General features: G+C 42.7%; 1 protein-coding gene across 3 annotated transcripts in view; it reads left to right on the forward strand.

Annotated features, from left to right (window-relative positions):
• Positions 1 to 5,917: 5,917 nt before the first annotated feature.
• The window catches only part of znf644b (zinc finger protein 644b), a 63,791-nt gene continuing 43,550 nt past the window's right edge, over positions 5,918 to 26,158 (forward strand). For all 3 annotated transcript variants that reach the window (XM_034080305.2, XM_034080298.2, XM_034080307.2), the window contains exons 1-2: positions 5,918 to 6,116; positions 14,595 to 14,644. The gene's annotated coding sequence lies outside the window, so the exon portion shown is untranslated. The remainder of the gene's footprint in view (positions 6,117 to 14,594; positions 14,645 to 26,158) is intronic.

The following is a 26,158-nucleotide window of genomic DNA, read 5'->3' on the forward strand; positions in this document are numbered from 1 at the left end:
ACTGGACAACAAATCGTTTTTTTCGCATCACTGCCCAATTCTCAACAAATACAACTTGCTAAGCGGGGAAACCTCATTAAACAAATGCTTGCCTTTTGTACAAGATTGTCAACGGCCTTACCTCACCTCCTCTTAGACAGTTTATTAACATACGCACAACTGCCACGAGGGTAACAAGAGGTGCAGCGAGAGGAGGTTGCATTATTCCACTCAGAAAAAGTTCTTTCAGTCAGTCTTCATTTTCTGTTAAAGCTGCTCAGCGATGGAACTCAATCCCACCTCCAATCAGAGACCAGACCACATTCACTTTGTTTAAATCAAAACTCAAAACCTGGTTAGTGAGGAATCAGCTCTGCCAACACTGACCCAAACCTCTGCTCCTTACAATCCACCGTCTGTGTTTTAATATGTTCTTTTGTTTTGTTTTAATGTTGTGTATTTTAAATTGTTTTATTTAAGTATCCCAGTAATGTCTGTTGCATGTTTTAAATGTATTGTATTTACTTGTTTAAAATTAGATGTGTTTTAGGTTGACTTTTAAAATCTGTCCAGGGACTACAGATGAAAAATAGCCTCTTGGCTAACTCTGGCACGTCTACAGAAATGTTCATTAATGTGCACTGTCCCTGTTAAATAAATACATGAACACATAAATAAATAGATGGATACAGACAGACTGCCACAGTCTGCATTCCTCTGCAGTTCAGTACACTCCACAGTACTGTAGCACGTGTATCACAGCAGCTGGATGTACAGGAAGCTTCTCGGCTCGGCAGGCCACAGTGTTGGGAAACTGGCCGAGGCGGCTGAGCAGACAAAGTACACCGTACTCTGCAAACACAAGTGAAACTCCTCCAGTACTGTCTGCAAAACAACATAATGAATCTTTGATATTAAATGGATACGGAGCAGCAGCTGGATGCCACCGTATATATCCAACTGGGAGGAGATGTACACAGACGAGATGACGACTGTGTACTTCTATAGTGAGATCACAGAGCAAACAGGCTCAATGGATCTAATTTCTCTGGTGGCGGGATCATTACAACGGTCCCATCACTTCACACCCCCTATGGCACTGCTGCCCCTTATACCCAATTGTTTCTCGATGAAATTGAAAGCTTTGCAGCATGCGAGTGCAACAGTAAATACATCAGCTGCTTCAAAGCTCACAGTCTGTCAATCAATTATCCCATTAGTGAGGAACTTTACAGAAGGCCTTGTTTTTCTGGCTATATCTAATTCAAGCAGACTCGTGTGCTCCAAAGGGGCCAGATCCTCATCTCGTCCCGGATAACAAGGCGGACAGGGGGTCCCAGTGTGACCGCACTGTTACCCTCACCCGCATCTATTATTATTTTATGTTGGTGCAACAGAATTAACTTAACAACAGAGCCAGGGTCATCCTCTATTCTCTTTATGTGCTCATTGAAATAATGAGCATGCTCACACAGCATCTGACTCACAAGATCTCTGTGCGCTTTGAAGAGAACAAACACATTGGTGAAAACTTTAAGCATTCTCTTTATTTCTCTTCCGTGCGAGAATAAAACAAATATCATAGCAGACTCCAAAGCACGGCTTGTCTCCAGTGTACAAAACTAATCAGCCCGTGTTACTCGCCCAAGGTCTTCCCACTTTCGTATTAGCAGTGTTCAGCCCCCACAGTGAGGACATGAAAGAGAATGCAGAGTGCTCAAAAGAGGGCTTCGTCTCCCCAATTGATGTCAATCTCACTTGCTTAAGCGTGTTTACAGAGAGATCAACTCCCAAACTCTGAGGGCCGACATTGTCAGAAATGAATAATTTAATAATGATAACCTTAAACTTTCTGTTTTGTCATAATAATTGCCTCGGTAATATTCTTCCTGTTTTTTCTTTCTCCGCCAAAAAAACATGCATGGCATCAAAGTGGTGCTTGTTTGTTTCATAGTGGGGACAAACATCGTTGTTGTTGTTGTGACTTTGACCTTTAGCTGTGTATCTGTCTGTGGAGCCCTGATATCTACCGTTTTTAAACCTCTTCTTTGGTTGATTTCTAAGCATTTTAAATGAATACAAAGTTGACAGATTAGTTTTCCTCGCCCTCTACTTAGCCCTTTAAATCAGTGTGAGGCCAGCAGCCCAGCGCCATAGCTCTCTGTTCCATTCGCCCCACCACTAAGCAGTGCTTAAGATCTTGCACACGCATTAGAATGTGAGTATCGGCGCTCCATGGCTCATCAATGAATCATGGCCCACTGCTTTCCAGAAGATACCGCTGTGTGAGATCTGCTTAGCTGATGAAAAATTACATCAACATCAAAGAAGTCCTCTTAAAAGAGCAAGTTTAGAAAAATTAATATTTGATAATGCTGAAACAGCCAGCGAGGGCCTGATAATCTCTTAAGAATATTATTAAAAGCCTTAATATGCCATATTTACTGATATTAAGGATTAAAACAGCATATAATATGCGTTTAAGAAGCGTTTTGCATATCAAAATACAATTTGTGAGCAGTGATTTAATGGTAGTTAAGACTAATTTCAAAAGACATACTAGGAATGGACACAGTAAGCGGCCCTCTGCCACCTTGTGGTACATCTACAGTACTCCATGGATGCTTTCATCATTATCGTAAACGCACATGATTTATGTTAAAGTTTCAATGTTTAACTTGTAATGCCCGTGTGTAGTAAATGTGTGTTGAGTCTATAATTGTTGTTAAAGGTGTAGGTTCATGGTGGAGGCACTGATTGTACACACGATCATAATGAGGAGCGTATAACTGCTCAATATTAATGTCTATGCTTTGTAAAGTCTAAGGATGATTGCATCACTGATATTTAGATTATGTTGTGCAACACACTGGGTCTATGGAGTCTGGAAGGCATTACCAGACAACAAGACACACCATTAACCATAAGTTAATTATGGGAATTCTTTTTTCATGAATCTGTCTTTTCTGAGGCCTCTGGAGAAACATGTTGTGCACCTGTGCAACCTCGATTAACTAAAAGAATTAAAGGTAACACCAGGTGAGTATTTGATATACAAATGATCATTTTGGGGATGAAGCATTCCTTTAACTAACATTTTAAACAATGGATATTTACCTGTAATATAAGGTATAGATATATGGCACTCCAGAAAGCTAAGAGGGACATTTCTCTCATGTTTTTACAGAAAGTAGCCAGCCGGACAGACCTTTTGACACAGCAGGGGAAGCACGTGTTAATAATGTATTAATACATGTGAATGAATGGGAAAAGATCCTCACTTACAAGCATCTGATACATATATGGGACTCATTTGGAGTTAAACATAATATATAATAGAACATATGAATTTCAAATATAAATGAGTGGTCAGGTGGCGACCTTGAATCAAACCGAGGTCTGCAGCCTTCATTAGAGTCATTTCACCTGAGCTACAGAAGAGAGACGGGCTATGAATAGCTGCGTCTCATAGTGCACTCAGTAATTCCTCACACTGTCATGTGCCCCGGTGATTTAAACTGGTTCTCTGCCTCTCTTTGTTAACTAGCTTCAGTATAATGATGTCGTTTTCTGTGATGTTCCAACACCATGGCTGGAGGCAGGAGTTTAGTCAGCAGCATGCAGGATCAAGAAAAAAAAAGTGAGCCACTGAAAATGGAGAAAAATGGCTTGCAGTACCCCAAGGTAGGGAATAAATTGCAGACGATAACTAGTGGAGCGAGGCACACACAGCATAATAAATTCTTTTTTTTTTTGCTCTCATTTTGCAGAGCAAAATCAAACTTTGGAGTGCACAGTTGGTAGGCCATTAAAATAATTACTTCATGCTCTGAAAACAGAAGGCTTGTGTCAATCCCTATATCTCACACAAAAAGACAACGCACTCCTCGGAATCACTTGGTGTTGTCTGCTGTATGGGTGGGTACGCTGATAACCTCAGATGAGAGAGGCAAGCACAAATACAGTAAGTGACTTGGAAATAGCTTTGAACGAAACACATCTCTGTTGAATAAGCAGCTAAACCCAGAGCTAATGCACACTGGCATGGAGTAGATAAATATGTATGCACAAATATTTATGTCTTACAGTTTCTCAATATATCAATATTAATGATCTGCATTCTACACATTAAATAATTTAGCTAAAATAAACAAGTCATATTTTTGCCCACTCTATAAATATTCAACCGATCTGGATACATTTTTGTTGTCTGCAGACTACTTCTTGTTGATAATAGCAGTCACTGGAGCAATGTACATTCAAATGTGTTAGTTGTTTGCTTAATCCAATCAATGTTTCATATGTTTATGAATATGAGAATTAGCAATCCAATCAACCACTCCAGACACCACACACTGTTTCCTCAAAGCACAGAGCAAAGATGTTCTGTAATATTAGAAACAATAAATATATGTGTTTGGAATATTTGCTTTTACGTCATTGGATACAGGATATATACCCTGTAGAAGCATATGTGGACCTAAAGCAAAGTTATGGCCAATTTAAAGGGACAATATAGTGCAATGCAATGTATCGTTGGGACAATCAGATGTAAAGTTAACCATGCTTAAAGCTTGGGTTCCTGCATAGTTCAATGACACATTATGTCAACATAAAAAAAACAACAACTATGATAATTTGTTTCCTTCACGGTAATCAGAAAAAAATACATTTACAAAATGTTTTACATATTGATTATGGCAACATTAATGTTATCAATAAACAGCAGGTACAAATAAATAAAAAACCTGCATTGAAGTTTAAAGTAAACAAGAAATAATTGTAATAAATAACACCTGTTCTACTACACATGATGCTGCATTTGTAATGTCTGATGAGGTTTAAATGGTCTGATGGTCTTCTGCGGAATCATGAAAATCACACTTGGGCCAGAAAGAAAAAAAACATGTGACAGTATTAATAATGTATTTCCAGCATGCATTCTGCATCATTATCCGACAATTTAAACGAGGGTTAACGCTCACTGCTTTTCTTGTACAAAAGCAGTTCAACATTAAATATACAACAGTCACACATTCTTTCTTTTTTAACCAGTTATACAACCATTTTGAAATTCAGTTAATGGTCACAGAAGACACATGTAATCCCTTCTGTCCAAGTTACACTGTGGATGACACAGTTACGACAGACACAGCCATTTCAAATGAAGAGTGTCAAGACTATTCAACAATATTACCCTCCGTGTTTCCAACATGTTCATTTGAAAGCAGTTTACCCTTCATTAATGAAATAAAAGTGAATATTGTGAAAATACTTTCTCATACCATTGAATGGCAATATTGAGAATGTGGTCACATTCTCATTCATAAAAAGACGAGCTCAGAGTGGTAAATTCAACTATGTATCCATTACTTTTAGCTAACTCAGTCAACAATTAATGCATACATGTTAGCTATTTCAGACATTAAGCCGTTACGTTTAGCAAAGATTATCTAACCAGCTCCCACTTTTTGGCAATCTAATTATCCAACCATTTATCAACTACTTTTAGCTATTTTTAACCCTTGCCAATCATTTGTGATTTGTTCTATATTTATTCTATTTGTTTTTTCAATTTAGCTTAAATGCAGTTGAGCTCATCCCAAATATTCCATGTCAACTGCAAAAGTAGCCCACCCCCTGGGGTGCAAATGCTAGCCCTGGTTGGGAATCAGTAATTTACACAATTATTATATATAAAATATTCCTATTTTATATCTCATTTGATAGTGAGTCCACTAGCAAGAACACGTCTGTGTATCTCTGAACGAAAACGTAGGTTGTAGGCTAAATTCATTTGATATCAGGATGCATTCAAGGTCATGAACCTCACTCAAATAAATTGTGTTGTCACATCTGTTCCCAACCATTTTCAAAATATGGCGCCATGTGTCGCTTTAGTTAAGTAGTAACGTCATTATGGTAAGCTGTTTTAAGTTTGAATGTCGGGGAACTAAAGTGGACGTGAAGCTTTTTCGGGGTGTGCAGTCTACCTCCTGCTGAGCATCCCTCTCCTCTGGACCAGAGTGCAACCTGCGTGATTTTAAAGCAAAATGGCGACAGTGTAACGGAGTGGAGAGCCGAGTAACTGGGTCAGGTGCAATGACAAACCTGAGGACAGCAGTCTTCGTACTGAGGTAGGTGATACAGCCTTTCGGAACCTCTGATGTGCGCAGGGATACATTGTAGTCAAGTGCGGTCATTAGTCTGCCGTGTCTCGCTGTCTCTGTCGTGGGTCGATGTGAAGGTATTCAAACACTGCAGTGACCAACAACTGGGAGCTAGTTTAACTCAACTTCTATGTGTTCGATATTGCTACACAAAGTGTTTCTCCATATGCCGCTGGTTCAGTTGTGTCTCTGAGGCTCAGCCTGTGGGAAGAGCAGCTAGCTGACTGTCGCAGAGCCTGTCAAAATAAAGTCACTGCTAAGTGCTAACAGAGCCAGCTCTTTGCTATCTAGCTACGTTGTTTCAGTTGGTACTAAAGGACAAACAGTTTGTGGACACAAGCCGGGTTTCTTTGGAGTCAAACGAGATAAACTTGGTTGTTACTTTGATATTGTTGTAGGATATGCAAAGCATTGATGTAGAGCTGCATGATAAACTTGGTTTATCAACTTTTAAATCAATGACTATAAATGGCCCAATAGAAACAGAGTGATGTGGTTGTATGGAAATTACAAGACGATAGTGTAAGTTGTTAGACGTCAAAAGTAAGGTCAGTGGCAAAGCAAACTCTGCATGTCAAGTTGAGATAGCATTGCCAACATTATTACTGCAGAGCTAGCACAGCAAAACATGACAGCACCTAAGCACATTTAAGCAGCCTTGATTCAAAACATGTTCAACTACATATTGAAGTTCTTAAATGATAAGAAGACAGAGCAAGCATAACAATAAAGACAATATTTACCTTCCTCCATTTGCTTTGAGTGTGGAATACCCTCACAGATTCATCACAGATGTACACTACTTCCTCCTATCTATTTGTCGACTATCCACTAAAAATCCCACAATGAAATGTGTTGTATTTTATAGAATAAAAACATATTTTTGTGTAAAAGCCTAATATAACGTTCAGTAATGATGCAAATAGGTTTGATCAGAAAGTTCACTGTAATTATAAAGTTAACCTGTGAGTGTCTACGGAACCAGACAGATTTGTCGCAACATTGGTGTAATTCTTTAGATTTATTTTTATTTGTTTTATTGCAGGTCAAAACGACTAAATTATCAAAAGCCCCAGCATGTCCCTTCACGCGAAGCTGCTGTTTATGTTAGCAATGTCAAGCCTGCAAGCAACAGAGAGAAAGCATGTCAAACATGCAGTTGCAGAAATAACACATTGATAGTTTTTAATTAACACATGGAAGACTTTTCGATTGTTAGCTTGTTAAAATATTTTAGCCTTACCAGTAACGAAACAGAGTGCATCTGGTAGAACTTGTTGCCAAGTTAAAACACAGGTACGCCCACAGTCATTTTCTCAGAGCAGAATGTTAGGCAAACAGACGAGGTTGTCGGTGCGCCGCTGGTCTATGGTGCCTCTGCTGCCTCACTTTGCTGGCAAGCTAGCAGTTGAGACTGCAGATTTGTTGTCATTGTAGTCAGACCACTGCTTTGTACAAAGTTGACCAAAGCCTTATCTTTGTTAGTTATTTTTTGCCATCTGAGGTGTGAAACTAAAATACTTCCGCACAATGCTCCTCTGTACTTTGGTGTTCTGATTGTTTGCTCAGGATGGCTTTCCTCACTAATGACCACCATTTCCATAGCAAAAGACAACACTGGCATGGTTTACTGAAAGGTCAATAGGTCATGCAATTAGTCAACCTGATCACAAAGTATTTGTATTTGTTTTATTGTTTTATGTCCTATATAACTATGTTGCAATGTTGGAGGAGCTTGGGACTTTATCATTGCCATTTCTACATTGTAGCTATTGTACTGTGTTTGAATCTTGAATCTTTGAATCTTTGAATTTTGAAAAAGAAAACTACTTCAAAAATTCAGTTGTGCTTATAAACTGTAAAAACGATTTATATATTAAGTAAGTTGGAACTCATGTGCATGTCCATGTTGATGCCCTAGGATGGTGATAGTGAATACATATCAGCAGTTATTGGTAAGAGTTTCATTTTGAATGGCGCTTCATACATCCATGATCCATACATCCATCAATGTGTCCATCCATCCGTCCGTCTGTCCTTCTATCCAAACAATTTGTGATTTTCATCAATCATTGAACCAAATAATTGCCAGCAGAGATAACAAGCATAGTTGCATTACTCATATCTCTGTAATCAGCTCAGGAATAGAGGTTTTATCAAATCAAACCAACATAAGTGAGTCCATGACTCCCTGCAGGTGTCTATAAGAAGAGCTTACGTGGCTATAGGAGGAAGTCAATGGCAGCTTATCAGGCTGGTGTAGGTTCTACTGCTCGACTAAATAAATCAGACGGTCGAGGCATTTTATCCACAAATTGATTAAATGTCACTTGACAAGGTCAAATATTTTGACCAAGATGCTTAAAGTCCCTGAATGCTCAGCATAGCAAACAGTTCTGTGTTCTCTGCTGGCCTGCCCGGCTGCTTACACTGCTATAAATGAAGACACCGGGGACTACTTAAATGGGAGAACACTGGCCTGAATTAGCAACTCAGCTGAGGAACAGCTGCAGAGAGGAGATATTTTAGTAATCAGGTGGATCTACCAAGAACATTGAGGTCTGCAGAATCATATCAAAGGCGAGGAAATAAGGGCGGGCATCCATGGAATCACACCGTCTGCATCACTGAAAGACTCATTAAACCTCTGCATGGAAATGAATGTATATCAAAGTTGTTTTCTCTTGGTGATGAACATTATAGCTGTTCTGTTCTCATTCATAACACTCCGTTCAATGTCTCACTATGGGATGCGCCTCATCGCGGAGCAAACAGAAGCATCAATCTCATGTGTAAACGCGCTGCGGCCAGACTCAACGTCCCGTGGCCCGAAATGGCCAAGGAGACCTCCGGGTCCCGCTATGAGGGAAAACATCTTCCCCAAGCAGCGGGGAAAAGGAGGCAACTCCTTCCAGTCTTCCCGGAGATGTTGGATGAAGTGTCGGTCTCGTGGAGAGACCGGCCCTTCAGCAACAAGGTCCCAATCCAGGGTGCCTCCTCCCTAGACTGCGACGGAATGGAGAAGCTCGGCCTGCTCCGCATGCCGCCCATGGAACCGCTGGTAGCGGCCCACCTTCTACCACGGGTGGGCCCGTCACCAAGCAGGAACTCCACGCTGCCAGCAAAGTCGGACCGTTTTCAGTCAGCAATGACTGAAAGATCCTATAAAGCTGCAGCGTTGTCCGCCAGGAGCTCTGCGAGGACCTGTCGGGTAACCCGGGGGCAGCCACTCTGGACGAGATGGCAGCGGTCACGGACATTTGTCTCCGTGTCCAACGCTGCGCCGTCCAGGCCACCGGCAAGGTAATGGGGATCATGGTGGTGCAGGAAAGAGCGAGATGGCTCAACCTCACCACCCTCCCAGACCGGGAACAGGAGGATGTGCTGGATATGCCCGCTCTCGCCTCCATGCACAGGAGGTGTGAGACGAAGAAGAGGGAGGACCAGGCACTCCACCTCTGCCTCCCTCGAAGGGTCCAGCCGCTGATTTCACAGCAGCAGTCCTTTACCAAAGCTGCCTCGAACTCTGCTCGGTTTAAAGCACCGAAGACGCAGAGGTCGCAGCCCGCCCCGAGTCCCCAGCCCAGGCTGGAGACAAGGGCAAGCTGGCCTAGAAATTCTCCGGCTGCAGCTCAGGCTCAGCCAACCCAGAATTTCGGCCAGCAGTCGAGGAAGAAGAAGCGAGTGGCGTGGTGAAGCCCCTCCTTCTCCCCACCGTGACAGAGCTGGAAGTTCATTCCCCAGCTCTGAATGTGTTCCCGCCGCCTCGAGAGATGCCTAAACACCTCCTCAAGTCCGCACAAACACATGTCACACATTGGTTGATTCTTCTGTCATAAAACATTTGCCGCTGACGCATCCAGGCTTCAGGCCGAGGGCGCAGCTAAAAAAAATGAAAAGAAAATCAATGAAGCCAATAAACAACCCGTCAATTGTTACCCTTCTGAGTGCAGCTACGGCATCTCTCAAAAGGTGGATTTCTGACGGGTCTGTAAAGGCACCACCGCCACGCGCATGCGCAGTGCCGGCTGGGCTGTGAAGGCACCACCGTCACGCGCAGTGTCGGTGGGTACTGTCGATAAGGGGCACCACTGTGTTCAGACACTGGAGGGCCCCATAACACAACAAATAGAGACTCAGAGAGGAGGAGATGTGACATCTTCACTGGCTCTAAGGAGCATGCAGTGGAAAGTGCTCACATCATCTGCTTGGGTTTTCAAGACAGTAACACGGGGCTACAGACTCCAAGTCACCGTCACCCCCCCCTCACTTCTCGGGCATTCTGCATTCGCAGGCCCGAGGAGAGTCAGGCCTCATTCTGGAGAAAGAGATTCTCTCACTCCTAGAAAAAAAGGGCTATATCTATTGTACCCGCCGAGCAGAGTCAGGGCGGCTTTTATTCCAAGTACTTCCTCGTTCCCAAAAGGGGAGGGAACGGAATTCGACCAATACTTGATTTAAGGGCTCTGAACAAATATCTAAAAAGATATAAGTTCAGAATGCTCACTCACACATCTCGGCTGCGGCTCGTGCGACAAAATGACTGGTTTACATCAGTCGACCTGAAAGATGCGTATTTTCACATCTCAGTATATTATCCACACAGGAAATATCTGAGATTCACATTTCAGGGGATCTGTTATGAATACAGAGTACTCCCCTTTGGTCTGTCTCTCAGTCCAAGGGTGTTTGTACGGTGTACGGAAGCCGCGATAGCCCAGTTGAGACAACAGGGCATTCACCTGGCGACCTACCTGGACGACTGGCTGCTTCTCGCACAGTCGGAGCAGGAGGCTATTACGCAGACAAATGTCCTCGTTAAGCACCTGCTCAACCTGGGTTTCATAATAAACACAGAGAAGAGCATGTTGTGCCCCGTGCAGACTATACTCTTCCTGGGTTTACGCCTGAACTCGGTGCCCTTTTCAGCTCGCTTGTCAGCGGAAAGAGTGAAAGCTTTCAGAGCTTGTCTCGCTCTTTTCCAGCTGCGAAAACATGTTCTCTTCAGAACATGCTTGCGATTGCTGGGGCTCATGGCGTCGTTAGCACTTTGAGTTTTGTTTACGCAAATGAAAAGTGCGCTTATAAATACAATTTATTATTATTATTATTATTATTATTAGCCATCCTGGTCGTACGACTGGGACGCTTACACATGAGGGAGTTTCAGCGCTGGGTGGCCGCCCTAAAACTAAACCAGAGTGATGGTTACTGTGAAATGCGTAACGGCACTGCGCCACTGGCTGCACCCGACTTTTCTAGTACGGGGTGTGCCCATGGGTGCTGTCCTTTCACGGAAAGTGGTCACCACGGACGCATGTCTGACAGGTTGGGGAGGTATTTATGAAGGTCGCCCGCTGGAGGGTCTCTGGAGCAGAGACCTCCAGCGGGCGCACATAAATTACCTGGAGCTTTTAGCGGTGTTCCTCACCCTAAGACGCTTTCTGCCTTTCCTCCGGGGACATCACGTCCTCGTGAGGACAGACAATACGACCACAATATCGTATATTAACCGCCATGGGGGTTTGCGTTCTCTCCAGTTACACACACTGGCGCGCAAACTTATCTTATGGAGCGGTAGACGTCTCCTCTCTCTGAGAGCGACGCACGTACCGGGAGTGATGAACCTCGGGGCGGATCTATTGTCCAGAGGTACACCACTTTATGCAGACTGGACTCTACATCCAAGGATTGTGAGCCAGCTGTGGGTGCGTTACGGCAGAGCCGCGGAGGATCTGTTTGCTTCGAAAGACAACGCTCAGTGTCAGCTGTTCTTTTCGATGCGGGATCTAAATGCACCGTTAGGCGTGGATGCACTCGCGCACGATTGCCCCCCGGGCCTTCTGTACGCGTTTCCACCCCTGGCTCTGATACCTCCAACTCTGGCCAGAGTGAGAGAGCAACGCCACACACTTATTCTGATAGCTCCACACTGGTCAGCTATGTACTGGCTAGCGGAGATATATCAGCTGCTGTGCGGGCAGCCATGGCAGCTCCCACTACGCAGGGACATACTGTCCCAAGCGGGGGGGGCGATCTTTCACCCACACCCAGAGCGATTGGCTCTATGGGCCTGGCCCGTGAGTGGTACCATAATCGGGGGTGCTTTGTCATAATGACCAAGCCCCCTGTGTCCTGGGCTATCCCTTACAAGGGCAAGCCTGTTACTAAGCAACGGCTCTCCCACTGTTTGTGGAAGCAATTGCTGTGGGGCCCGTACGAGTCAGAGCTCGCAGGCACCTTCGGGTTCGCGAGCTCTCTTGACTCAGGGTCTGGCTGCATCCTGGGCTCCGTCCAGGATGTCTCCCATCCAAGACATTGGTGCAAGCAGCGAGCTGGTCCTCGCCGCTCACTTTTGTCCGCCTCTTAACAAGCTGGACGTTCTGCTCCCAGTGTGACTCAAGCAGTGCTGGGCACCTGGTTGAGTCAGAGCCCTACCTGTTAAAGTTCTGGTCGGTTTGGTGATTTTCGAGATAAGCTCGTCTGGCAATACGGGAGCTACAATTTCCCATAGTGAGACATCGAACGGAGTGTTATGAATGAGAACTATAGGTTACTTACGTAACCCCAGATCTCAGAGTAACATGAAGTGAGATGTCTCATCAGACGGCCCTCCTTGCTATGGTGAAGCGAGAAGAGGTGCTTATTTTGAATGACGCATGCGTCGTGGCGCAAGCTACTTATAGGGGGTGGATTCCCTGACGCTGACGTCAAGATCACCAGCCAATCAGGATTGGCGTAATGAGATTGATGCTTCTGTTTGCTCCGCGATGAGGCGCATCCCATAGTGAGACATCTCACTTCATGTTACTCTGAGAACTGGGCTTATATATATATCAGGGTTTCCGTTAGCCGGTAATTACCGGTTTTTAGCTGGTAAAATTTATAAAAAACCGGTAAATTCAAAACCTGACGGTCAAAATGTCTGGTAATAATTAGGGAGGCTCCGATCGATCGGCCGCCGGTCATTATCGGCCGATATTCACTCTTAATAGTTTGATCGGTGCTCTCTATAAAGGCCGATCAGGAGAGCTGGATCTGATCGATATGGACATAAACGCGAGTGAAGTGTAACCGGAGCGAGAGAGAGATCAGATCAGCTGCTGAGTCTGACCGAGACACGCAGCTCTGCAGGATCACCTGAAGCCCCGCCCTCTGTTTAGCGAGCTGCATGAGAAACTGACGGGCTGTCATAGAGAGAGGGAGGGAGAGGATCCGTTTCTCCCGTGTTATTATTCAAAGTTGATGTCAACTTCTGAATAATGTACGTTATCTACTACAAGTAGTTTGTTTGAATGTAATAATTATGTTGTTTGTTGTTTGTGGAATCATTTATTGAAAAATGAATCTGAATTTTTCGATCTGTTACGATTATAAACTGAAGCAATATAAAAATGAGCCCGTGAACTGAGTTTTAAACTGAAGCATATCTGCTCATAGTCTGGTAATTACCTGCTAAGGGAAACTCTGCTACACAACTATTATTATTATTGAAATATGACCGGTAAGTTTCAAATTAGTCCGGTAAAATAAATTCTGCCCGGACATTTGACCGGCGAGAAAAAATCCTAGCGGAAACCCTGATATATATATATGCCTGTTCCCATTTGGCTGTATATAAGTGTTATCTTTTATTTTCATGTTTAATCATTAGAAAATAGTTAAAGTAGCATCCAACACAATTTCCCAGACACCATGGTTATTTTAGTAAATGCTTGTTTTTTCTTAACGCCAGGTATTCCATAAATCCATACGCTTTGCTTTTGATGTAACGTTCTCAAAATGGTTGTTGATTATTGTTTTGCGGGAAATTGACTAATATATACTCTTAGCTTCAGTTTCCGTATTGTAAACATTTTAAAAGTTAATTATATACCCTTGGCAAACCATTTTCTTAATTGAATGTTCAAATTGAGCTTTAAGTTGAAGAATAACCAGGAAACATAATGGGCTGTCCCTAACTTTGCTGATGGTGCTGACATTTTCTTCACATTTAGTCTAACAATGATCCTGTAAAATACTGTGGCAACACCAAGGCTGTTGCCAATCATTGTTTTAATTGTTTAGTCTATTGATTATGTTTCCTGTCTTAAACCACAAAAAGGGAGGAATGTGTTTGATAAATGATTAACATATAATCTGAGTATTTGTTGCTTAACCCTTTGGGTTTTTGGAGACACAAACACAAGAACACAAAAGATCCTGTAATACAATGGATCTTCTGATCATCACAACGCTTATCTGACGCTGCGATAATCATTTTTTCATGTACTTATGTGGATTTATTTAGCAAGGACAAAAATCAAGCTTTTATTTTTGGATCCTAATACAGAGTCTGAATTTGGAGGGACAGATTTGTAATCACAAAATCTTACTGAAGCTGAGATGTTTTTCAGTTCTCTGTCGTGAGCAGTTTAAAGTTTGAGAACATGTTCTCTGTTACAGATGAGTTTTCCAGGAGCCATGAGGGGGAATCTGTGCTTCAACATTCACTGGTAAGTACATTACTTTTCTTATTTCTTTCAATGTAACTTGTTAAATATTCTGCCTCATTATTGAGATCCACTTTCTCTAATTTGACAAACACAGGTGTTAGTCGGATATCGTCTCTGCTACAGAAGTTTCCCTTACACTTATTATCAGCATTATGATTCAGACGGGAATCACAACAGGGTGACCTCCTGTGGAGCGACATATGTTTATTCAAATAGCCACTGATCTGAAATTAAAAGTATTTGAGCGGGTAAAACTCAAAATGAGTGTTGATTGCTTTTTAATTGAAAAGAAAGAAAAATGTGTGTGTCTGTGGAGTCTAATGTTCTTGTTAGTATTATCATCATTATAATCACAATGGCAGAGCATAAAGCAAAAATGTGACCGTCTCTGAAGAGGTGTTAGCATTCAGAGGCACAGTAGTATGTCTCCTTACCGGCTTAACACCTGAAACTGTAGCTCCGACGTGTGAAATGCTCTCAAACTGTAGCTGGGTGTGATTAGCAGTCAAATTAAATCTGAGATATCAGTTACATGTGTCAGTGCTTCCACTCCTACACTTGGCAGGTTGTAGGGAGTGACAAGCTGGCTGTTGATTATTCTCCGGTGTGAAACCCAACCAGTGTTTACTCCAGTCTTTGTTCAATCCTAAAAATGTAAGTCCCTATTTTGATGTGGAAATTGTCACCATGATGAATGTGTACCATAGTAATCTAATCATGAAAGGTATTATTTGTAACTTTTCTACGTTAAAATGTCTAAAAACGACTAGACCGGTGTAATACATGTTGTTGAGTTGCATTATTGCATTAAACCATATACTTTTTTATGTTCAAACCTAGAGTAAACCATCAGTTTCAATGTCATGGGACTTTCATATGGTTAGCTTTCATGGCGACATCATTTTAATCCGGTTTTAATACAGATTTTGATAAACTTTTTTTATTCATATAAGGATTTTATGATGTCTGGAATTTAAGATTAGGGGTCGATATTCCGCATTTGACCGATTATCGGTTTTTAATCAAATTGCCGATAAAACTTTGGCTCTGATGCGGCCGTTTCTCTGGCTGCAACCACCACTCTGTGTACACGAGCAATGTCCCGCCCACAGCGCTACCTGATAGGCTATTACTGAAGTGTCAATCAACACTGAAGATTTTCCGGGCGGGAGCCAGCCAGAGAGGCGGGACCTTCTCAGATTACAGGCAGGTGCGAATGAACGCAGACACAGGCCATTTCTCAATCTCGTGGAAACTGGCTTCCAAGCCAATATTTCAAGGATACTACGTCATTGAGTGCCGCCGAAGGACTGTTCCAATCTCCAGCATACTTGGAATTCCGCCGAGGCCGCTTCCTTGGTTTGGGGGTAATTTCGAGGCTGCACATGGGTAGACTTCGCGTCCTTCAAATCCCCACATTGCTTTGCGCACGGACCAATTTCCCCAAATCTGTGGCGGAAAATGTAAGGCGCACTTGCTAGCCCGTTCCACACTTCGTTTTCCGATTGCCAGGAAGGATTCTTGCCTAGCTTCTGAAGGAAGTGACTCGGAAGACATGTGCTACCAAGCAAGCATCCTCGCGATTGAGAAACGGCCACAGACTGAGCAAGCAGCAGCACTGAGCGGCAGAGCCATACATGTGTTTCGAAGGTAAGTCAGTTGAAAGCCGAAGTTCAATAAACATCCCTATCCCCTATGCTGAAGTTGCAAAATCACCACGATTTTATGATCCAATTCTATCAGTTTCCCATTTACACAGGGACGCGGGAAGACAGTCAGAGTTGGGGGTGCGTGTAGCGGAGTAACTGTGGTTTAGTAACTAATAGTTTTAATTCCCGTGTCCATTTGTTTTGAAGAGGAGGAGTTAAGTTTGTACCACCATGATCCAATCATAAAAGGAAGCACTACCGCATTACCATTTTTTATAACTACGAGGCCAGTGTTAAATATGTTTTTTAGTTGCTAACGTTCACTGTCCCCATTGTTTTTAACTACATTCAGACATAGTGAAATCTCAAATGTTAATCAGGGTTCCATTTATTCATCTGTAATGTCATTGTATAGCTGTGAGTTTACCATTGTCATAGTAACAGCTGTCTACATGCCACCAGATGCTAATGCTAAAATTGCGCTAGGCTACCTGCACAGTGCTATCAATTCACAACAAAGCACATATCCTGAAGCCGCCCATATCATAGCTGGTGATTTCAACCATGCAGACTTAAAGACAGTTCTCCCAAAGTTTGTACAACACATAACATGTGCTACCAGGGGTAAACACACACTTAATAAGGCCTGTTCAAACATTAAGAAGGGATTTAAGTCTGTACCACACCACATCTAGGGCAGTCAGATCACCTGTCCATCCTTTTAACCCCAGCATACACCACTGTCAGGAGGAAAACTCAACCCACCACAAAGACTGTTAAAACATGGCCTGAAGGAGCTTCCTCGCAGCTATAGGATTGCTTCGAAAGGACTAACTGGGATATTTTTGAGGTTCAGGACTTGGAGGAGTACGCATCAACTTTACTCTGCTATATACAGAACTCTGTGAATAATGTGACTGTTGAAGAACGTATTCAGATATACCCCAACCAGAAGCCCTGGATGACGAAGGAGGTCAGAGCTCTCCTCAAGGGCCGAAACATCGCCTTCAGGTCTGGTGATAGTGCTCAATACAGTGCAGCTAGAGCCAACCTGAAGAGAGGCATCAGGGATGCCAAAGTAGCCTACAAGAGGAAGATTGAGGACCACTTCACCAACAACGATCCACGGCGGGTGTGGCAAGGTATACAGCACATCACCAACTACAAGAGCAATAACAGCACAACGGTTGACGGGGACGCCTCACTGGCAGAGGAACTTAATTGTTTCTTTGCTCGTTTTGAGGTCAATGCAGTAGAGACGGACACAACAACCTCACCAGCATCCAACAGTCACACCCTCACTGTGCAGGAGCATGATGTGAGGTGTGTGCTCAGAGCGGTGAACTGGAGGAAAGCTGCAGGCCCTGATGGCGTGACGGGAAGGGTGTTAAAGGAGTGTGCAGACCAACTTACGGAGGTCTTCACAAAGATCTTCAACCCGTCACTCTCCAAATCCATCATCCCTTCGTGCCTGAAATCTGCCACAATCATCCCTCTGCCGGAAAAAAACATCATCTCCAGCCTCAACGACTACCGTCCGGTAGCACTCACACCGCTCATCATGAAGTGTTTCGAGAGGCTGGTCCTGCAGCACATCAAAACCATTCTCCCACCCACCTTCGACCCAAATCAGTTTGCGTATATAGCAAATAGGTCTACAGAGGATGCCATCGCCACTGTTCTTCACAGTGCACTGTCCCACCTTGAACACCAGGGGAGCTATGTGAGGATGCTCTTTGTTGATTACAGTTCTGCCTTTAATACAGTCATCCCGGGAAGATTGGTTTCCAAGCTATCTGACCTAGGATTTTCCCCAAACATCTGCCAATGGATTAAGGACTTCCTAACTAACCACCCCCAGACAGTGAGAATAGGCCCTCACCTCTCCTCCACCCTCACACTCAGCACCGGTTCACCACAAGGCTGTGTGCTGAGCCCCATGCTCTACTCCCTGTACACCTATGACTGTGCCCCCACTCACCCCACCAACACCATCGTCAAGTTCGCGGACGACACAACCGTGGTTGGACTGATCACAAGAGGAGATGAGTCAGCCTACAGGGATGAAATCCAGTGGCAGTGTGGTGTTCAGATAATAACCTTGCTCTGAACTCCATAAAAACAAAAGAACTCATTATAGACTTCAGGAAAAACAGCACAACACCAGATCCACTGTCCATCAACTGTGTGGAAAGGGTTCCCGCCTTCAGGTTCCTCGGCACACACATTGCTGAAGATCTATCCTGGTCTATCGACACCACAACATCTGTGAAAAAGGCCCAGCAGCGACTCCACTTCCTGAGGATCCTCAGGAAAAACAACCTGGAGGAGAAGCTTCTGGTGTCTTTCTACCGCTGCTCCATAGAGAGTGTGCTCGCATATTGCCTAACCACGTGGTGTGCCAGCTGCTCAGAAAAGGACAGGAAAGCCCTTCAGAGGGTCATCAACACAGCCCAGAAGGTCATCGGCTGCTCTTCAGCCAACTCTTCAGCCAACGTTGCCTCAACAGAGCAGGCAAAAATAATTGCAGACTCTTCACACCCTGGACACTTCCTGTTTGCTCTTCTGCCCTCCGGGAGACGCTACAGGTCAATTCAATCAAGAACAAACCGACTGAAAAACAGTTTTTACCCCAGAGCCATACGAGAACTGAACACTGTCAAACGCTGAACTGAACAGTTACAACTTTCAACTGCACTACTTTTTAATAGTTGTATTAACTTATTAACTGATCGACATCAGAGATGCAAAATATCATCCCTGTGTTTTTTTATATTGTAAACTGTATTTAAATAATGTGCGGGCATGTATGTATGGATGTGTGAGCATGTTTAATGTATATATGTTTATATTAGGGCTGTCAGTCGATTAAAATATTTAATCGCGATTAATCGCATGATTGTCCGTAGTTAATCGCGATTAATCGCAAATTAATCGCACATTTTTGATCTGTTCTAAATGTACCTTAGAGGAATATTTTTCAAGTTTTTAATACTCTTATCAACATATGAGTGGACAAATATGCTTTATGCTAATGTTTATTATCATTTGAACAATGACAAATATTCTCATGAATATTAAACACAACAACCTCTGAACATTACAAATATTCGCCTCAATTCAACCTGGAACCTCGCTCATACAATAATACAAACTGTGTGTGTGTGTGTGTGTGTGTGTGTGTGTGTGTGTGTGTGTGTGTGTGTGTGTGTGTGTGTGTGTGTGTGTGTGTGTGTGTGTGTGTGTGTGTGTGTGTGTGTGTGTGTGTGTGTGTGTGTGTGTGTGTGTGTGTGTGGTGTGTGTGTGTGTGTGTGTGTGTGTGTGTGTGTGTGTGTGTGTGTGTGTGTGTGTGATGGATCGTTGGAGCTATGTGCAACTCAAGGCATATGCTCGAACGGGAGCTGCCTGGACGCTGCAATCATGTTGCACTATCCGTACTGAGTGTGCTGACTTCTCCTACAATGTCCCACTGTCTGGCTTCCTGCATAAAGTCAAGTGCTCGGCGCAGTTGTGTGGATAGAGCGCTCCTCTGTTTTCATTTAAACAGCTCCTTGTATCCGTTAGCGCAGCTAGCTAGCACCAGATGCTAACAACAACAATACACGTAAGGTCTCTCTCTCGCTCGCTCGGGCCACACATACACACACCCTCCCGGTCCTCCCGATGGCCAGTCGGTGCCTGCCGGTGAGCGTGGAAGTGTGGTCTGCCACAAGTGGACAGCAGGAGCGGGGCTGTCAGCATCAGCTTGTAGATGGTATTTTAAACTCGATGCGCTCTGAAGCTACGGGGCGGCCGAGGAAAGAAAATACACGTGTTAATCGCGTTAAAATAATTAGTGGCGTTAATTTTTTTTAACAGCCCTAGTTTATATAGATATATATGTATTCATTTTATGTGGAAATGCATTGCGAGGATTGCTTTTTTAAATTTCGTTGTACCTGGTGCGATGACAATAAAGGAATTCTATTCTATTCTATTCTAAAATGCTTCAGTGTCTTGGTTCTCTGCCAGAAGGTGACATTATTCAACTTTTTTTTTCCAGTTTTAAGACGGATTATCTAAAGCTCTTTGATCTTGGTTCTATTTATCCATAAAGATGTAATCACCGGCCTCTCTGAGGTTATCTGAGAAACAAGCTAAGGTTTACATCAGTTAAAGAAATACAGATGTTTACATTGAAACTGCACTATTAAGTGTTCTTTCAGTTTTATTAGCTGGGGCCGTTTGTTTTGGGTAGGAGGCGGATAATTCCAGATGATTCAGCTCCGGGCTAAAACACTTTTTAACTATGAACAATGAGGGAACCCTGACTTGGAGAAGATGACAACAGTTTTGGTAATGGCACTGAATAACTGCTACTTACCAAATCGTACTTAAAATGATAAAATAAATGTGCATTTTAATCAAGGGTTCATGTATCATATCCATTAATGCGATGAGACACATTTAACATTATTATGCAAAATATTACTGAACCTATTTCTCTGCAAAGTCCACGTAAGTTTACGTACAGAATAGGTTGATGTGGATGGATGGCTCAGTTAGACGAAGACTTTTCCTCAGGAGACCGCTGTCTGTGTCCTGAAGCACAGCTTAATGCTGCGTTCACACCAGACGCGATGCGATGTTTGGGGGCGGTGCGATTACATGTAAAGTCAATGCAGAGACGCGGACAGACTTAAATTCGCTCCGACGATAAGCATGAAGCGGTGGACGCGAATTCCGCGGCAAGATTGAGGCGATTGAAGGGGGCCGCGACAAACGCTCGAGTTCAATTTGTTCAACTCGAGCGTCATATTCGCGTGACGCGATCTCGCGGTAGCCAATCAGCGGTGAGGATCTCAGCCTAACGTTCAACCAGAAAACATCAGCCGTTAGCTCTTAGCAGTTAGCACACAGAGCTCACAGCTCCTCATATCTGTTCAGAAACTAGACAAAAGTTAAACAAGTACAAACCACAGGCTGTCTGTGTCATGGTGAATACAGTCGCTGGTTTAGTTATGTCTGTAGGCCGTTGTTGTGAGTGTGGAGTGAGCACAACGTTAGCTTAGCCTGGTCGACCCAATCTTCATTCAGGAAACAAGAATTTTGTCTGCAGACTTGTCAAAGCATTAATTCATGGTTTTTACTAACCGGTATCAGTATGTTGTTACTTCGGCATCATTTAGAAATGTGTATTACAATTTAATCACGGTCAAATATGTTCATTTAGTTGTAGTTGTAGCTCCCGAGCCAGCGCGTCTTGTTTGAATGATGCGAGTAAACACAGCTGGCAGCAGCGGTGAAACTCGAGCGTTTAGAGCGATGCGATTAGAGCGAAGCGAATATTCACATTGCGTCCGGTGTGAAGCAGCATAAGAAAGAGCAAACGGAATTGAATGGCATGTATGACCGTAATTAACCTTTATAAAAACGTCACTTTTACAAACATTTGGTTTAGAAAAGCCTGTATAAACCGCTCTGCATCCCCAAATCATGACATTTTGAATCCATATGTTGTGTTAGGGAGGACCAGGATCCTAGTTGCCAATAGGATTGGTTACACATTGGTTTTACACATGTATGTGCAATTACATGGACTTAATATCCTCTTACTGAAACGTAATGGTGAACATTCACTGCTGCTGCAGTAGGATGGAGTTATAAGGCAGGTTCCCCCTGTCTTAATGTGATGGCAGCCCTACTGAGAGGGATTTGCAGAAACATATTTTTGGATGAATTTGTAGGGATCAGGGTTCATTCTCTGGTTTTGATTCTCCGGTGCAGTCTGATTATATAAAAACCCTCAAGCTAGAAGCTTTTGAAGCCAGTTTATTTCAATCCAGACTTGGATTTCCATTCTTTTTTAGTTTCTAGTTTGGGATGTTTTTCATGTTCACAACCCTGGATTTACATGTACATTGAGTGGCAGTGTGTTTTTTAAAGAGCCATGGGAGTTACTCTTTCTTGGAGAAGGTTTTGTTTGAAAGGGAAGACAGATTTACGTTACTTAAATCTAAGAAGCCAGCAGGTGAGATTGCTTTTTGTCCAAGGCTGAATGAAGCAGTAAGTCAGGAGCTGTCCACAATCCAGCCTCTGTAGATCAAGCCTCCAATTATCATGTTTCACTCGCGTTATGGACCGTTTCCTCCACTAAGGGGCAGAATATGATCACTGATGCGCTCAGCCCTCGCTCAAGGGGATGATACAAGGACAAGCAACATCAGCTAATGTGCAGTGTGTAATCACATTCATTTGAATCAAAGGAATGATGCATGAAAACAAAGAATTGCTTACAATACAAAAAAGAACATTTTGTAATGAAATGAAACCTGAAAGTAAATCAAAGATAAAAAGAGTCATGTTAATATACAGAATATTCTAAGGTATTATTATGATAAATATAGGTTGTGTTTTTTGCATTTTACTAACCTGATGATGAAATCTTGATTACCTAGAAATATATTTTGCTATATTTTAGGCCTGATCAAGATAAACCAAAGTATGCAAGAATGTGAAGTCAGTATTGAACACCTCACAGGTCCAAACAGCTCTGTGTTTGAGGGTTTGGATTAGAGAGCTTCCGTTGAACATGAGCTGAGAGGCGGCTAACCCTTTCTCTGGTACTGCTCTAAGGTTGAGCTCAGCACTTTCCTCATTAATGTCCCACTTATTCTCAGAGTTGGCTGTGATATTTGAGAGATTTGAGCGTGCGGGGCACAGGTTAGGCACAATTATGCTGACGGAGGGATTTTACAGCTATGCTCAATGAAATCTGGAGTGTAGGATTAGACATGCAGAAAGTTATATAGTGATTAACCTTCATTTGAGTCCCCTCCGTGATCTCCAGAAGACAAATCCGCCTGCTGTCAGGTATATTTCTCCACCTTGATAAATGACCTTCAAAATGATAGATTGAGGCTTTTTCCCCCCCTTCTTTTTATGCTTTTGAAGCATTTGTTTAACCTTTTCAGGAAGTTCAAATGCTTCCTTAAAATACAAACCTGTTCGATTTTCTTTGGATGTATGGCAGTATCGATTCAGAGGTAACTTAAAGGTCCTCTGTGGAGTTACTGACCACTAGGGGCGCTGTGGAGCATGGCAAAAATACCCAGTTAATGTTCCTTGCGTTATGTCTTATTACATTTTTAAAGGAACGTGTCAGGCTCTTATCATTGCAATGAAACTTATGTTCTGCACGAGTCATCACATCATGAGTCATCACGTCTTCTTGCCACTTTTTCATATTTTCCGCAACAATCGTTAGCTGCCGGTGCCTTCTGTTGGTGATATTTGGTACTGAGGAGGATTTAGTGCCACACCAATTATTTGACCAATGAAGTGTCTGCTGCTTCTTCAAAAGACCATGTATTTATACAATTACAGATCAGATTGTATCTCAAGGGGATAATAAAATACCAACATTATTACCACAAACAAATAACTTGATTTGAAAAAGGTTCATGAAACGTCAGCTTTTGGTTGGAAAACATGTTGCCCCCATTAAGTGATTTCTGTTTTGGAAAATACATTTTGGGGGATTTATGTTCACAGTGTGTGTTTGTTGGGTTTATTTATTCAGGTTTCATCTGCAATACAACAAATAATTATTTTTCTATCAAGAAACTGGGGGACCATCCTGTTAATCTGTTAATGAGAACAACTATTGAAAGCTAGAATGTCACAGTAAAGCTCCATTTAATCAACAGAATATATTGATGCCATCAGTTTCTACTTATTATGCTTAGACATTTAACACTACCGTGCATCCATATTAGTTCATGTCACGACTTTCTAATCACCGCTAATCATTATTTCCTTAAATGCAGCATGATGAATGAAGCTATAGCTAACGTTATCTTCTTCATGCGTTTGCTCTTTGACGCCACAGAAAGAAGCCTTTCATAACAATGGCGGGTCTCCTCCCTCGCCCCTTCAAGAAAGGACATTTTTGAGCCCCTTTGATTTGCCCCGATTTGTTTTGATGTGAGGAGTGAGTGGTTTTTAAAATCTCCTTAACTCCCCAGGCCTGGCCCAGCCTCCCACAGGGCTAATGACCGCAGCCCGGCCCGTGCTGAATAATACAGACGCTTGCTCGGTGGAAGTGGGGAGGAGGGCACGGGGTTAGACGCGGGCCCTCCTTCTACAGTACACCTCCATTGATAAGATTGTATTAATTGGTATGAATAGAGAGGGATTTCTCCCTCTCCTTGTATACATTTAGCATTATACTCATTAGCTTCCCTTTGCCTCCCAGCGAGTTTCTCCTTCACATCCCCCGGGGTCTCCTGGGAGGCAATTTGCATCTCTCCATGGTGTCCCTCTGGGGTTATTGAGGAAATATTAGCCTCTTTTCTTCTGTGGCCGACCCTTTGATTTATTAGGATCTGGGGCTGATAGAGTGCCACTCACATGTTAATGACTGGCGCTGATACAGGCCCCCGGTGCAAGACCACGCATTGATCCGGGTTGAAAAGGTACAATTGACAAGCGGCACTGAATAATCGCCTTACACGCGTCTGTGTGTTTATGTGTGTGTGTGTGTGTGGACCTTGGGAAGTGACAAGGGAATCCCACTGCTGTCACGGCCGCTGCGCTCAGGCTGTCCGTTTTCCCTGATAGAGTTAGATAAATAGGCTTTCGTTGCCCCTCTGAATTCCTTGTGACTTTTTGACAGGCGCAGTTTTGGGCGTTTTCTCGTCAGAGGCTGGCTGCTTCTTTGTTCTGCTATTCATGTCATCTCTTTGACCCCATGCGGTGCTTACTTGAGCCACTTCTAGCTCTATAAACCCCATCACAGGCTGCAGACGACACACTTGATCCAGTTGCTGTTAAGAGATGTTCTCCAGGTCTAATAATAGACATCTAGATGACTACACTTTGGTTGCCATTAGTGACTACGGGGCCGCTGCTCCCCGTCCCCGCAGCGGTGCACTCATATTATGTTTTAAAGAAAGATAATGAGAGATTTCATACTAATACCTGCGATACTTGACATGCCTTCAAATTCAAGCTCACTGATGTCTGCTCAGCAACATGGAGCCCGTCCTCAATTTAGAGAGCAGTTTGACACCGACTCCCTTTCATCTGAATGGTCACATGTCTGCGGCAACAAAGTTTGATATAAATATATTTAATTTTTTTCCCCATCTAAACCTGAGAGGGAAGCATCTGCCTAATCATAGCAACAACTTCTGTCTTGGTTCGTGTCTGTGTGCTCTCAGTTATATGGTAATAATAACATTTAATAAAAGTCAACATATCTGTCACTAAAGCAACATACCCAGCGCTGCAGCCCCTCTACATACTAAGAGGGTTGGGAGGGTTACTATCAAATGTATTTTGTTACAATAACAAGTTACATGCAAAAAACTGTTATCGGGTAACGTAATCTAAGTAACACAATATAAAGTAATGTGATTACTTTCCATTACTTTTGGATTACCTGAATTATAAATTATAGATAGATAGATACTTTATTTATCGTAAATTGGGAAATTGTTTTGTCACATGTCTTAAAAATGGAACAAAACAAATATATAAACACAAAAAATATAATGCAAAACAATACAAAAGTAAAGAAATATCAATAAGATAATTATGAAGTTATTATTAAGTATAAACAAAATAAAAAATTAAATGAAAAAACAAAATTCAGGCAATGGCAAATTCAGGCAGGTAACATTTTTAATATCTCTTAATTTTTTAAATATATTTTAACATGGTATTCCACATTTTTAAAGAATCTACCGGTAATCTGATTACATCCATGTTCATACATTGTGATATATTCATTGTGCTACATTTTTTATTTTTACCGGGGAATAAACTTGATTCCGATTAATGTAACTGTTAGGGAATACAGCTTGCTTTTTTTGTATCCTGA

This window comes from Pseudochaenichthys georgianus, chromosome 4 (genome assembly GCF_902827115.2).
Source record: "Pseudochaenichthys georgianus chromosome 4, fPseGeo1.2, whole genome shotgun sequence".
Lineage (NCBI taxonomy): Eukaryota > Metazoa > Chordata > Actinopteri > Perciformes > Channichthyidae > Pseudochaenichthys > Pseudochaenichthys georgianus.